The sequence below is a fragment of the Lampetra planeri genome, chromosome 27 (assembly GCF_965212315.1).
Source record: "Lampetra planeri chromosome 27, kcLamPlan1.2.h2, whole genome shotgun sequence".
Lineage (NCBI taxonomy): Eukaryota > Metazoa > Chordata > Hyperoartia > Petromyzontiformes > Petromyzontidae > Lampetra > Lampetra planeri.
Genome location: NC_136133.1, coordinates 3238543 through 3248954, shown reverse-complemented (window position 1 = coordinate 3248954; position 10412 = coordinate 3238543). Strand labels below are relative to the sequence as shown.

Genomic DNA, 10412 nt, shown 5'->3' with positions numbered 1-10412 from the left:
TCCCTGCAGTCACGAAAGCTTTAAATCTCAATTCAACGATCCATTGTTGTGCTGCATTCCGAAGCTTGCCAGCCTTCCCTGGCCCGCGCGTCGGCAAGTACATGGTCATGTAACCACCACAGATGCTCCCGCGGTGTGCGGAGGTGTCCCTTATCCATCCGTGGTTTGACAAAAGTGTCGCGCGTGAACCCTCCGGGCCACCCTCGAGGCCGCGACATTCGCCACAAGGTAAAAACATATCCTGGATGTCCAAAGCTCTCTCATCGAAATCGATGGTGACAATTCATTCCACGGCGGAGTGTTAGCATTAGCCTCGTGTATCAACAAACACGTGAGCAGTCGTTACCACCAAAGGGAAACACAACAGATGTTACGCGTGGTTAACCACTGGACGTGTGAAAAAGAGCTTTGTAGCTCATCGGATTCCTCCAGTTTAAATACAGATTTTGTTTCATTGGTAGGAACCACCTGGTTCCCCCAGCCCACAGGGGATTATTGTGTCCGTCCGTCCGTCGTGCACCCTCCCCACTCAGCCCCTCCCCACCCTCCCCTCCCCACCCAGCCCCTCCCTGCACGACGGACGGACGGACACAATAACCCCCTGTAGGCTGGTGTAACCAGGAGGTTCCTACCAGTAAAACTCAACGTTGAACCTACTCACGCCGGCTTGTGCCCGCCCTCACAGTCGGCCATATTTGCGGAATACACCACGCCGCCGTTGACCCTGGCCATTGACCGAGCAACCCAACGTTCCTACCAGCTCCCTCCGCAGGAATGTGTTTCTGAACCACACGTGGCGGTGGGTGCCACTAAGGGTGGGGTTCGCGACCAAAGGGAAACTCGGGCTCTAGAGGGCGTCCGGAGAGAGAGACGGAGCGATGAGACATCGGCTCGCGTGGTAGAGACATGGTGAATTGTGAGCATCGCGAGTCCGTGAGAGGTGGAGATGGCTTGGCGGGAGGACCTTCATCCAGCAGTGGAGGGGACATGTTTTCCATTCTTATTGTATGATGACTGTGCACGTTTGTTCAGAAAATTAGTTCGTCTGATGGTATACAACTACATTTAGAATTCTGTGCACAGACTCCCATATGGTCTAGTGGTTAGGATTCCTGGTTTTCACCCAGGCGGCCCGGGTTCAATTCCCGGTATGGGAAGTAATTGATTTTTTAAGTTGGATTGATCTATTGATGTCAATGATGACGAAGAAAAAGTCGTATGTGGCATTCTTATTCTTGGTTCTTTCGGTAAAGTCACGTAAATAGAAAACAAAAAATTAACAGTTAAAAAAAAAGTATGAAGCCGTTTATTATTTCATTTTTTATTTTAATTATTAAAATTATATTTTATTATTATTATTTTTTTAATTGTAATGTTTTCTATTTACATGACTTTATCGAAAGAACCAAGAATAGGAATGCCACATACGACTTTTTTCCGTAATCATTGACATCGAGAGATCAATCCAACTTAAAAAAAACGTTTCTTCCCATACCGGGAATTGAACCCGGGCCGCCTGGGTGAAAACCAGGAATCCTAACCACTAGACCATATGGGAGGCTGGAAAAATTCACTGTAAATGCATTGGTAGTCGTAAACCATGATTTTAACTCGTAAAAAAACTTGGAAAGTTGTCATGAAATCGTGAAGAAAAATATGTCTCATCCATCATTACATCCTTCAGCGTCACCATCAGCCATGGTCAGTCCACTGCTGGATGAAGGTCTCCCCAAGCTACGAGTGCTCATGATCACGTGATGCAACAATTCGCTCAGCACCTTCACACAAACTGATTTGATGATTTTGCAATCATCATGAAAGTAATTTGAAAACCCATACGTATTCAGAATAAAAATGGCACATACGATTTTTTTCCGGAAATCATTGATATCTCGACATCAATCCAACTTAAAAAAAAATACATTACTTCCCATACCGGGAATTGAACCCGGGCCGCCTGGGTGAAAACCAGGAATCCTAACCACTAGACCATATGGGAGGTTGTGCAAAGTCATGGTAATACATTGGTAGTCGTATATCATATTAACTCGTTGTAAAAAATACTTGCAAAGTCATCATTAAATAGGTTTTTTTTTCGGTAAAGTCACGTAGAAAGTAAAATAAAATAAAAACACAAGTCTCCGTCATCAGGTGGGACCGTCACAGCCAGATTAGCTGTATCATACATCAGGTGGGACCGTCACAGCCAGATTAGCTGTATCATACAGCTAATCTGGCTGTGACGGTCCCACCTGATGACGGAGACTTGTGTTGCCTCCGAAACGTCGTGATTTTTGTTTTTATTTTATTTTACTTTCTACGTGACTTTACCGAAAAAAAAAACCTAAGAAGATGATTCCTTGCAGTCACGAAAGCTTCAAATCTAGAATCATCATTAAATAGTTGAGGAAAGCATGTCTCATCTACCATTACAACACATTCCTGCGGAGGGAGCTGGTAGGAACGTTGGGTTGCTCGGTCAATGGCCAGGGTCAACGGCGGCGTGGTGTATTCCGCAAATATGCCCGACTGTGAGGGCGGGCACAAGCCGGCGTGAGTACGTTAAACGTTGAGTTTTATAAGGGCACCACGGGGTGACCAGCACCTCCCCACCCAGCACCACCCCTTCCCACCCCCCACCCAGCCCCACCCTCCCCACCCAGCCCTACCCTTCCCACCCAACCCCTCCCCACCCTGCCCACCCAGCCCCTCCCTCCCTCCCCACCCAGCACCTCCCTGCACGATGGACACAATAATCTCCTGTGGGCTGGTGTAACCAGGAGGTTCCTACCAGTAGTATTTACTCTTTGCTTCTTTCGGTGAAGTCACGTAAGTAGACAAATGAAACAAAATAAAATATAAGTTATCAAAAAAATAATCCAGCAGTGGAACTGGACTACTTTTTCCACCTGAGGACGACCGCTTGTGTTGCGATCGAAACGTCGTGATATTTTTTTTGTTAAATTTTTCTACTTACGTGACTTTACTGAAAGAACCAAAGAGTAAAGCATGTAATGTTAGATGAGACGTGGTTTCCTCAACTATTTAATGATAACGTTGGTAGCTTGGGGAGGCCTTCATCCAGCAGTGGACTGACCATGGCTGAGAGTGACGCTGAAGAATGTCATGGTGGATGAGACGTGTTTTCCTTCACTATTTCATGAAAACTTTTAAAGTTTTGTTACAACGAGTTAATATTATGCTATACGACTACCAATGCATTTACAGTGACTTTGCCCTGCCTCCCATATGGTCTAGTGGTTAGGATTCCTGGTTTTCACCCAGGCGGCCCGGATTCCATTCCCGGTATGGGAAGTAATGTATTTTTTTAAAAGTTGGATTTATGTCTCGATATCAATGATTTCAGGAAAAAAGTCGTATATGGCATTCTTATTCTTGGTTATTTAGGTAAAGTCAAATAAATAGAAAAACAAAAATGTGTAAAAAAAAAAGAAAATACAAACAATAATTGAAAATAATAAAAAAAATTCATTATTTTCTAATTATTATTTTTATTTTATTATATTTTTTACAGATATTTTTTTTCTTTTTACGTGACTTTACCTAAAGAACCACGAATAAGAATTCCACATACGACTTTTTCTCCGTCATCATTCACATCTCGAGATCGATCCAACTTAAAAAAGGAAATTACAATACATTACTTCCCATACCGGGAATTGAACCCGGGCCGCCTGGGTGAAAACCAGGAATCCTAACCACTAGACCATATGGGAGGCTGTGTAAAGCCACCGTAAATGCATTGGTAGTCGTATACCATAATATTAACTCATTGTTAAAAAAACTTGCAACGTTATCATTAAATAGTTGAGGAAACCATGTCTCATCTACCATTACATTCTTTACTCTTTGGTTATTTTGGTAAAGTTAAGTAGAAAAATGAAAAAAAATGAAAAAAATAATATATCACGACGTTTCGATCGCAACACAAGCGGTCGTCCTCAGATGGAAAAAGTAATCCAGATCCTCTGCTGGATTATTTTTTTTACGTCTTATTTTTTTTACGTCTTATTTTTTATTTAGTTTTATTTTTCTACTTACGTGACTTCACCGAAAGAAGCAAAGAGTAAATACTACTGGTAGGAACCTCCTGGTTACACCAGCCCACAGGAGAATATTGTGTCCGTCGTGCAGGGTGGGGCTGGGTGGGGAGGAAGAGGCTGGGTGGGGAGGGTGGGGAGGGGCTGGGTTTGAAGGGTGGGGCTGGGTGGGGACTGTGGGGCTGGGTGGGGGGTGGGAGGGGTGGGGCTGGGTGAGGTGGGGCTGGTCACCCTGTGGTGCCCTTATAAAACTCAACGTTTAACTTACTCACGCCGGCTTGTGCCCGCCCTCACAGTCGGCCATATTTGCGGAATACACCACGCCGCCGTTGACTCTGGCCATTGACCGAGCAACCCAACGTTCCTACCAGCTCCCTCCGCAGGAATGTGTTGTAATGGTAGATGAGACATGGTTTCCTCAACTATTTAATGATGACTTTGCAAGTTTTTTTACAACGAGTTAATATTATGGTATACGACTACCAATGTATTTACTGTGACTTTGCACAGACTCCCATATGGTCTAGTGGTTAGGATTCCTGGTTTTCACCCAGGCGGCCCGGGTTCAATTCCCGGTATGGGAAATAATGTATTTTTTTAAAAGTTGGATTGATGTCTCGATTTCAATGATTTCAGGAAAAAAGTCGTATGTGGCATTCTTATTCTTGGTTGTTTCGGTAAAGTCAAATAAATAGAAAAACTAAAATGTGTAAGAAAAAAAAGAAAAAGAACAGAATACAAACAATAATTGAAAATAATAAAAACTTTCATTATTTTCAATTTATAATTTTTATTTTATGAAATTATTTTTTTATTTTTTGTTTTCTTTTTACGTGACTTTTACCGAAAGAACCACGATTAAGAATTCCACATACCACTTTTTCTCCGTTATCATGGACATCAAGAGATCAATTCAACTTTAAAAAAAGTACAATACATTACTTCCCGTACCGGGAATTGAACCCGGGCCGCCTGGGTGAAAACCAGGAATCCTAACCACTAGACCATATGGGAGGCTGTGCAAAAATGCAGTAAATGCATTGGTAGTCGAATACCATAATATTAACTCATTGTAAAAAAATGTTGCAACGTTATCATTAAATAGTTGAGGAAACCATGTCCCATCTACCATTACATGCTTTACTCTTTGGTTCTTTCGGTAAAGTCACGTAAGTAGAAACATTATACAACAAAAAATATCACGACGTTTCGATCGCAACACAAGCGGTCGTCCTCAGGTGGAAAACGTAGTCCAGTTCCTCTGCTGGATTATTTTTTTGATTTCTTATTTTTTATTTTGTTTTTATTTAAATACTTACGTGACTTCACCGAAAGAAGCAAAGAGTAAATACTACTGGTAGGAACCTCCTGGTTACACCTGCTCACAGGAGATTATTGTGTCCATCGTGCAGGGAGGGGCTGGGTGGGGAGGGAGGGGCTGAGTGGGGGGGGAGGGGCTGGGTGGGAGGGGTGTGGCTGGTCACCCCGTGGTGCCCTTAGAAAACTCAACGTTTAACCTACTCACGCCGGCTTGTGCCCGCCCTCAAAGTCGGGCATATTTGAGGAATACACCACGCCGCCGTTGACCCTGGCCATTGACCGAGCAACCCAACGTTCCTACCAGCTCCCTCCGCAGGAATGTGTTGTAATGGTAGATGAGACATGGTTTCCTCAACTATTTAATGATGACTTTGCAAGTTTTTTTACACCGAGTTAATATTATGGTATACGACTACCAATGTATTTACCGTGACTTTGCACAGCATCCCATATGGTCTAGTGGTTAGGATTCCTGGTTTTCACCCAGGCGGCCCGGGTTCAATTCCCGGTATGGGAAGTAATGTATTTTTTTATAAGTTGGATTGATGTCTCGATTTCAATGATTTCAGGAAAAAGGTCGTATGTGGCATTCTTATTCTTGGTTCTTTCGGTAAAGTCAAATAAATAGAAAAACTAAAATGTGTAAGAAAAAAAAGAAAAAGGAAAGAATACAAACAATTATTGAAAATAATAAAAACTTTCATTATTTTCAATTTCTTATTTATATTTTATTATTTTATTTTTAGATTTTTTGTTTTCTTTTTACGTGACTTTACCGAAAGAACCACGAATAAGAATTCCACATGCGACTTTTTCTCTGTCATCATTCACATCTCGAGATCAATCCAACTTTTAAAAAATACAATAAATTACTTCCCATACCGGGAATTGAACCCGGGCCGCCTGGGTGAAAACCAGGAATACCTAACCACGAGACCAGGGGTCGGCAACCTACGGCTCCAGAGCCGCATGCGGCTCTTTACGGGCTGCTTCTTGACGATATGTACGTATGTACAGTATGTACTCAGATGCATTGCGGCTCTTGAAATACTGAATTTAGTACCGAATTGGAAAGAAATGGCTCTTCTTGTTATTTTGGTTGCCGACCCCTGCACTAGACCATATGGGAGGCTGTGTAAAGCCACCGTAAATGCATTGGTAGTCGTATACCATAATATTAACTCATTGTTAAAAAATCTTGCAACGTTATCATTAAATAGTTGAGGAAACCATGTCTCATCTACCATTACATTCTTTACTCTTTGGTTATTTTGGTAAAGTTAAGTAGAAAAATGAAAAAAAATGAAAAAAATAATATATCACGACGTTTCGATCGCAACACAAGCGGTCGTCCTCAGGTGGAAAAAGTAGTCCAGATCCTCTGCTGGATTATTTTTTTGATTTCTTATTTTTTAATTTGTTTTATTTAAATACTTACGTGACTTCACCGAAAGAAGCAAAGAGTAAATACTACTGGTAGGAACCTCCTGGTTACACCTGCCCACAGGAGATTATTGTGTCCGTCGTGCAGGGAGGGGCTGGGTGGGGAGGGAGGGGCTGAATGTGGAGATAGGGGCTGGGTGGGAAAGGTGGGGCTGGGGTGGGGCTGGGGTGGGGCTGGGTGGGGAGGGGCTGGTCACCCAGTGGTGCCCTTATAAAACTCAACGTTTAACCTACTCACGCCGGCTTGTGCCCGCCCTCACAGTCGGGAATATTTGAGAAATACACCACGCCGCCGTTGACCCTGGCCATTGACCGAGCAACCCAACGTTCCTACCAGCTCCCTCCGCAGGAATGTGTTGTAATGGTAGATGAGACATGCTTTCCTCAACTATTTAATGATGACTTTGCAAGTTTTTTTACAACGAGTTAATATCATGGTATACGACTACCAATGTATTACCATGACTTTGCACAGCCTCCCATATGGTCTAGTGGTTAGGATTCCTGGTTTTCACCCAGGCGGCCCGGGTTCAATTCCCGGTATGGGAAGTAATGTATTTTTTAAAAGTTGGATTAATATCTAGATGTCAATGATTTCGGGAAAAAAAGTCGTATGTGGCATTCTGATTCTTGGTTCTTTCTGTAAAGTCACGTAAATAGAAAAGTTCTATTTTTTAAAAAATATAATAAAATAAAATACAAATTATAATTTGAAATAATAAAAGCTTTCATTATTTTCAATTCATTATTTTTCTTTTATTTAAAAAATATATTAGATGTTTTTGTTTTCTATTTACGTGACTTCACCGAAAGAACCAAGAGCATGAATTCCTACAGTTACTAAAGTTTCAAATCAAAATTTACGGCATTTTTTAAATTTTAGATGACTTTGCAACTTAAGGCAATAAAATAATCATGGATTATTCTAGTCTGTGTTTACGGATTATTACTAGCCTGTGTGTAATATTCTGTATGGCCCAGTGGTTAGGATTCCTGTTTTTTCCCTCGGCAGTCTGGGTGCAATTCCCGGTATTGGGGAGAAATATTAGTACATCATTTAATCTTATTTCTGGTTTGGTTGCTGCGTCAATATGAATCTATGTTTTTTCTCGTATATAAAATGTTTTATTTGACTTAGAATGCTTGAGTTTAATGTTAGGTATGTTCTGTTTTTTTCATAATTTTGATGATTGCAAAATCATCAAATCAGTTTGTGTGCAGGTGCTGAGCGGATTGTTGCATCACGTGATCATGAGCGCTGGTAGCTTGGGGAGGCCTTCATCCAGCAGTGCACTGACGATTGCTGATAGTGACGATGACGAATGTAATGGTGGATGAGACGTATTTTCCTTCACTATTTCATGATAACTTAGCAAGTTTTTTTACAACGAGTTAATATTATGGTATACGACTACCAATGCATTTACTGTGACTTTGTCCAGCCTCCCATATGGTCTAGTGGTTAGGATTCCTGGTTTTCACCCAGGTGGCCCGGGTTCAATTCCCGGTATGGGAAGTAACGTTTTTTTTAAGTTGGATTGATCTCTTGATGTCAATGATAACGGAAAAAAGTCGCATGTGGCATTCGTATTCTTGGTTCTTTCGGTAAAGTCATGTAAATAGAAAACATTACAAGTTTAAAAATAAAAGAATAAAATATAATTTAAATAATAAAAAGTGAAATAAAAAAATTGGCTTCATTAAATTTTTTTTTACTTTTATTAAAAATAAACAGTTACTTTTTTTTTCCTATTTACGTGACTTTTTCTTCGTAATCATTGACATCAAGAGATCAATACAACTTAAAAAATCAATTAATTACTTCCCATACCTGGAATTGAACCCGGCCGCCTGGGTGAAAACCAGGAATCCTAAGCACTAGACCATATGGGAGGCTGGAAAAATTTACTGTAAATGCATTGGTAGTCGTATACCATAATATTAACTCAATGTAAAAAATACTTGCAAAGTTATCATGAAATAGTGAAGGAAACCATGTGTCATCCACCAATACATTCCTCATTATTTTTATAATTGTAATCTTCTTTTATTAATTATATTTTATTTAATGTTTTCTATTTACGTGAATTTACCGAAAGAACCAAGAATAAGAATGCCACATGCGACTTTTCATCCGTAATCATTGACACCTAGAGATCAATCGAACTAAAAAAAATACATTACTTCCCATACTGGGAATTGAACCCGGGCCGCCTGGGTGAAAACCAGGAATCCTAACCACTAGAAGGGAAGTAATAAAATAATAAAATAATAATTTTCTGGCTCGACGTGAGTTCAACATTTTTTTAGAGAACATTTATTGTTATATTCTTTTTTGAAATGGATTACGCCGGTAGGTAAGCTATTTTTATTATTTTGATCTTTCGATAAAGTCAAGTAGAATTATGTTGAATAAGTCCTGGGTGCCATTCTTACTTTATAATGATAGTGCAAGTGTTGAGACTCTTACGTTAATTTTAATGAACAGGATAACTTTTCTTTTTTTTTACTTACGTGACTTTACCGAAAGAACCAAAGAGTAAAGAATGTAATGGTAGATGAGACGTGATTTCCTCAACTATTTAATGATGACTTTGCAAGTTCTTTTTACAATGAGTTAATATTTTGGTATAAGACTACCAATGCTATTACAGTGATCTTTTCCCAGCCTCCCATATGGACTAGTGGTTAGGATTCCTGGTTTTCACCCAGGCGGCCCTGGTTCAATTCCCGCTATGGGAAGTAATGCATTTTTTAAGTTGGATTGTCAATGATGACGGAAAAAAAGTCGTATGTCGCATTCTTATTCTTGGTTCTTTCGGTAAAGTCACGTAAATAGAAAAACAAAAAAAATTGTAAAATATATGCAAATAATTATTGAAAGTATTTAAAGCTTTCATTATTTTCTATTTATAAATTTTATTAAATTTTTTTAGATAAATTAGATTTTTTGTTTTCTATTTACGTGACTTTACCGAAAGAATCAAGAATATGAATTCCTGCAGTCACGAAAGTTTAAATTCAAAATTTGTGGCATTCTTATTTGAGATAACTTTGCAAATTTTGGCAATAAAACAATAATGGATTATTATCGTCTGTGTTTATGGATTATTACTCGCCTGTGTGTAATGTTCTGCATGGCACCAGTGGTTCCGGTTCCTGGTTTCCCCTCGGCAGTCTGGGTGCAATTCCCGGTGAGGAGAAGAATTAGTACGTCATTAATCTTATTTTTGGTTTCGTTGCTGCTTCAATATGTTTTTTCTCGTATAGAAAATGTATTATTTTACTTACAATGCTTGAGTGCAATGTTAAGTATGTTCTGTTCTTTTCGTAATTTTGATGATTGCAAAATCATCAAATCAGTTTTTGTGAAGCTGCTGAGTTTATTGTTGCATCACACGATCATGAGCGCTGGTAGCTTGGGAGGCCTTCACCCAGCAGTGGATGAAGACCTCCCTTCATCCACTGCTGGATGAAGGCATTGGTAGTCGTATCCAATAATATTAACTCATTGTAAAACAACTTGCAAAGTGATCATTAAATAGTTGAGGAAACCATGTCTCATCTACCATTACATTCTTTACTGTT

General features: G+C 40.0%; 10 non-coding genes across 10 annotated transcripts; 6 read left to right on the top strand and 4 right to left on the bottom strand.

Annotated features, from left to right (window-relative positions):
* The first annotated feature begins 1085 nt into the window (after positions 1-1085).
* On the top strand, positions 1086-1157 carry TRNAE-UUC (transfer RNA glutamic acid (anticodon UUC)). The gene has a single exon. It is a non-coding gene; the product is annotated as a tRNA-Glu (tRNA).
* Positions 1158-1486: 329 nt separating this feature from the next.
* Positions 1487-1558, bottom strand: TRNAE-UUC (transfer RNA glutamic acid (anticodon UUC)). The gene has a single exon. It is a non-coding gene; the product is annotated as a tRNA-Glu (tRNA).
* Positions 1559-1927: 369 nt separating this feature from the next.
* Positions 1928-1999, bottom strand: TRNAE-UUC (transfer RNA glutamic acid (anticodon UUC)). The gene has a single exon. It is a non-coding gene; the product is annotated as a tRNA-Glu (tRNA).
* Positions 2000-3243: 1244 nt separating this feature from the next.
* On the top strand, positions 3244-3315 carry TRNAE-UUC (transfer RNA glutamic acid (anticodon UUC)). Its single transcript has one exon. It is a non-coding gene; the product is annotated as a tRNA-Glu (tRNA).
* A 350-nt stretch (positions 3316-3665) lies between these two features.
* Positions 3666-3737, bottom strand: TRNAE-UUC (transfer RNA glutamic acid (anticodon UUC)). Its single transcript has one exon. It is a non-coding gene; the product is annotated as a tRNA-Glu (tRNA).
* An 836-nt stretch (positions 3738-4573) lies between these two features.
* Positions 4574-4645, top strand: TRNAE-UUC (transfer RNA glutamic acid (anticodon UUC)). Its single transcript has one exon. It is a non-coding gene; the product is annotated as a tRNA-Glu (tRNA).
* A 358-nt stretch (positions 4646-5003) lies between these two features.
* TRNAE-UUC (transfer RNA glutamic acid (anticodon UUC)) lies at positions 5004-5075 on the bottom strand. The gene has a single exon. It is a non-coding gene; the product is annotated as a tRNA-Glu (tRNA).
* Positions 5076-5826: 751 nt separating this feature from the next.
* Positions 5827-5898, top strand: TRNAE-UUC (transfer RNA glutamic acid (anticodon UUC)). Its single transcript has one exon. It is a non-coding gene; the product is annotated as a tRNA-Glu (tRNA).
* A 1403-nt stretch (positions 5899-7301) lies between these two features.
* On the top strand, positions 7302-7373 carry TRNAE-UUC (transfer RNA glutamic acid (anticodon UUC)). The gene has a single exon. It is a non-coding gene; the product is annotated as a tRNA-Glu (tRNA).
* An 895-nt stretch (positions 7374-8268) lies between these two features.
* Positions 8269-8340, top strand: TRNAE-UUC (transfer RNA glutamic acid (anticodon UUC)). Its single transcript has one exon. It is a non-coding gene; the product is annotated as a tRNA-Glu (tRNA).
* The last annotated feature ends 2072 nt before the right edge of the window (positions 8341-10412 follow it).